Raw genomic sequence first — 4,552 nt, 5'->3', positions numbered from 1 at the left:
TCTGTGGCTGTTGTTGTCAATTTTTTTGTGATGTTTAAGTCATCTGACTATAACTTATGTGCGGTTTGGCCTCTTTCCACATGAGTGACATACACTCTTTAAAGCTAGCTGAACTGTGGTTGTGCGACTATAGCTTAGTTGTATAAACAATACAGTCTTAGCTGAGGGAAATTGCCACAGGGCTGCTATAGCTGTTTTCTTACTGTAATAATATTCTAGTCCACCATGTCAAAATCTCCACGTTTAGGAGAAATCAAAGCTGAATTAATAGCAGAAGCAACAGGTTTAGGGACAGAGCTGGGAGCCTCAGATTTATATTTTTTGTCATAGAAATGATACCTGCTGTGCACTGTGCTAACAAATGTTGCATTTCAAAGCAGTAGTATTATAGGAGTTAGGGGTGAGCACCTCAAGAGGAGTGAAGTGCCTTAATAGAAGTGTTCAGGTGTAGCTGGGAGAGGGAAAAGAAATCCCATCAGCACTGTTAATGGTTCAAAGGTTACTGATGTGGAAGATCAGAAACTGAGTGACAGAGGCACCACCTGGCAACCCAGCTGTTTCCTGTGTTATGTTTTCTTTCCTGTTCATTTAGCCAATTGCTGTGACTAAAGAAGCTAGTCTGCACAGCAAGAAGGAAATGCAATAATGTGTGTCATGATTCCTGTTTACTTTGGGCCAGACGGCTAGGACAACCTTATTTCTTACAACCTATTTTTCTTGATCATTTTAATAAATGATGGGATGGTTTCTTAATCCTTCAATTTATTAGCATGTCTGAGGACCAATCACCTTTCTGCTTTGAATATCACTGAATTCCTTTATATATTGCATAATAGCAGTGAATAGCTGAAATGCTTAGAGTAAAACATTTCTCTGCCTTGCTCAGACTCCTTCGGTGGGCAGAACTTACCTGTAAGGAACACCAAGATGCAGTGTAAAAGGAAGCAGCGATCAGCTGCCAGCAGGCTTTCTGTAGCTGTGCACTCACTGCCCAGGATTTCCCCGTCCTAGGAAAGGCAGTCAGGTCCTGCTAGGAAACTATTCTCAATTAACTCGCCCTCGTCTGGCAGCTTAATTTGCAGCTGCTGTTGTGTTAAAGGAGGCAAGCAGAAAACTGGGATCCGTGTATCTTCAGTCTATGGTTAATCCTTGTTTTTTTCCTATAGGGAAGATGAAAAGCATTATCGATGTTGCGTGCGTGTACGAGACGGCCACATTTAAAGCAGGGCGAAAATATATTCGGGGCTGATGGCCCTCAGTACTGCTTTTCCCTTACAGCGCTTTCAGCCTTTGGCAGAGGGGACGGCTGTCATCACTGCTGTGCAGGTGGGGAAACCAGGACATTGCATTTGTACTTTGACCGTAGGGAAGCACAACACCTTCCCCAGGAGCGACAGGGAAGCATTTTGGATTTATGCTGCGTGTTTGGGTTGGGGGAGTCAGGAAAGATGTTGCTGCAAGGTGGGTGCTGAAAGGCTGGAGAGCACTTGTGTTGTACAGGCACTGTTCTCTCCCAGGAATAACGGAAATCCATAGCTCGGCCCAATACTGCTTTATGTGAAATCGATCTGCGGCGTCACTGGATCTTTACCTTTCCAGATGTATAAATGGCTTTTCTGTGTGCCTTTCCTGGTCGTCTCTGCATCAGACCTTCTTTCTGGGACTGTTTTAAGATGCAGACATCTAACTGCAGGAACCTTCAGTGTAATGTTAAATAGGCAGGAAATCAGAGTGGCTTCATCAGCTGCTGGTGGCAAATCACTCTCCAGTTGCTTAACTGATGAGTCGTTAGTAAGTTTGGTTGTTAATTAATGCATGTTAGTAATGGGCTCTGGGGAGGTGCTTTGTGGGACTTGCCAGGCGTGAGCGATGAGAGCTGGCTGGAGAGCGGTTGGCCTTGCACACGCGTCCGGGTGCTGTAGGAGCAAATCAGTGCGGGGGCAGCTGGGTACGTAGCACACCAGGAACCATCTCGGGCTGCAGCGGGGAGCAAGATGCTCACTAGAATGTATTATCTACTTTTTGGTGCTTGAAGAGTTTGAGGGGAAAGTGTGACTTCTCCAGAAAAAGTCGTCAGACCCTTGTCTTTGCTTCGTCTGCAGGGAAGTGCTGCCCAGGAGCGAGTGCTGTGTCGCTGACCTCCTGCAGACCAAAGGCTTTGCTGCCGGACGTGCCACCACTGTCCTGTGTTTGTACGTCTGCTCTTACTGCTCGTGGCTAAATGTACTTGGTGTCAGGGAGGAGAATGGCTCCAGTCCTGAGAAAAGGAAGAGCTGTTTGTCATCTCCACAGTTAATTTGAGCGTTTCACATCCAGCGCGGATGAATTGCTGTGTGTCGACTGTTAAAGCGGTCTCTGGGGAGGTCCCTGCTCTGCACAGCCACCGTCCGTGCTGGTGGGGTCTGCAGCAGCAGAGAGGGGCTTACGGCTCTGGGGAAAGAAAGTTTGAGAGCTGGTTCCTGGGGTTGTGCCAGAGCCCGGCTCTGCCAGCAGGCAGCGAGCGGCGGTCAGCAGTCCAGTGCCTGCACATGGCTGTAGTTCACTTTCACAGCGTGGGCAAGGCTGAACCCGCTCCGAGTCCCTGGGGTAGCAGTTAGTGTGGTTGCTTCAGGGGCGGATGGAGATGTGACTGCTCCCTACAGGCAGGGAGAACCTGAGTGCTCGGCTCGGGAAGGTGGACATGGAAGTGGTGGGAAGCAGGAGGCTTTTTTCAAAGGGGCCAAGGTGCCGTCTCAGCCATGGTTGTTGGTGCTGCAATGGGAGGGAGCAGGAATGCTTTCCCAGCTTTCTTCAGGAGCTGCTGCACTCTACCACACGTGCGGGGCATGGTGTTTCATTTAGGAGTGAAAGCTTGTGGCTGTCACTTAATGGCATAAATCAGCTGCCATGCTTGCCCTGGGGATTTCCTTTTCTCTGAAATGCTGGCTGCCGCCCACCTCTGTCGCTCTCCCCCTTCCCCTGGCATCTTACCTGTGCCCCTACAGCTCCTGCCTCCCCCCGGGACCCAGTCCTGGTCTGGGGACAGCTGACTTCGTTCCACTGCCGAATTAACCCTGCTTCCCGCTCTCACAGCAACATGTTACAGCTCCCCGGCTCTTTACCTCCCCGTTGTCTGATGCGAGTTACTGTTTGGTCGCTTCTGCCTCTGGTTTACCCAACGCTGAACTGACCCTCAAGCTCTGGACCTGGTGTTTGTCTCACTGCTGGGCTTTCTTGCAGGATGGATGGGTGCCACCAGGCTGGGCCCCTCGGGAACAGCTGATGTGGGTGCCACAGGATGGATGGATGGATGGGTGCCACCAGGCTGGGCCCCTCAGGAGCAGCTGACGTAGGTGCCGCAGGGTGCACTGGGCTGCGTCTCTGCTGCATCTGGGAGCCCTTGTCTCCATTGCTGTGGGGAGGTTGGGGCTGTGACTGTGTGTTTTGGCACTAAAGAACTGCTGTCCTCTGGCCAGCCTGGCCCTGGAGGTTGTAGCCTGGGCTAAGCTGCTTGTGCTTCTCCTTTCTTCCTTCTCCTCCTCCTCTTCTCTAGCTTGGACCTACCCTGCCTGTGTCCCCTGTTAAACCCCACCACAGAAACCCATCAATGCTCCTGTGATGCCGCAGCTCCTCCATTGCCAGGCACAACCCCTGTGGCACGTCACCTCCCAGGGTCCCAAGGCCACTGCCGTCATCCTGCACACTGCTGGTGACAGGTGAGTGTTTAACAGCATGGGGCACCCAAAAAGCAGAGTGGGCTGGACAGCCCCTTGGCCGCACCAGGGCCACGGCACTGCTGGCCACAGGGTCCCTCCCCAGGCAGCCCATCCCTCCAGGCTCCCCTGGGGATGCTAGAGCACCGTGGGCTTCTCCACACCTCCGCGGGTACCCCCAGCGTGTGACAGCCTGTTGGGTTACTATGGCAATGTGACTTCATCTTGAGTTGCAACTCCCTCTAATCCCTTTGCAGACGTATATTTAAATCTCAACTCTTTCATTAAAACCGATCAGCTTATTGAAGCCTCTGAATGCAGCGTATTTATGAAATTAGCCTGTCTGTAAGAATGAGTTTCTTCTCACTCAAGAGGTGTAATACCGCTAATCGATATAATAGGTTAAACCCTTTTATTATGGCTCTGCTGAGAGGATCTGGAGTTCAACATTTGTATGCTGCGCTCAACGTTGCCTTTCTCCCCTGATAGTTATTTTTATCATTATTTTGGTTCTTATGACAAAATTGCACTCTGCTCATCTGGAAAGCTCTTCCCCCTCTAAATCCTGCTCGCGTTCGGCTTATGCTCAGCCCTGTGGCAAATAAAAGAGCTCTCTTGACTTAATTTTCAAACATCAAGGTCCATTAAATCAAAGTGATGCTTTCCAGATCTTGTGGCTCTCAGCAGCCCATCCCCGTCCCTCCCTCCCCTGACTCCAGGCGTTTCAGCTCTGCTGGACATCTCCTGAGCTGGTCGTCTGTCAGGATTTGGAGACCCTGTTTTAGGGCATTTTCAGAGGTTTCCCCTTGTCTTGTCTGCACTATGGGAACCCAGTGACATCTTCCTACATGTCATCTCGG

The sequence above is a fragment of the Balearica regulorum genome, chromosome 16 (genome assembly GCF_011004875.1).
Source record: "Balearica regulorum gibbericeps isolate bBalReg1 chromosome 16, bBalReg1.pri, whole genome shotgun sequence".
Classification (NCBI taxonomy): domain Eukaryota; kingdom Metazoa; phylum Chordata; class Aves; order Gruiformes; family Gruidae; genus Balearica; species Balearica regulorum.
This window is presented reverse-complemented; position numbering follows the sequence as displayed.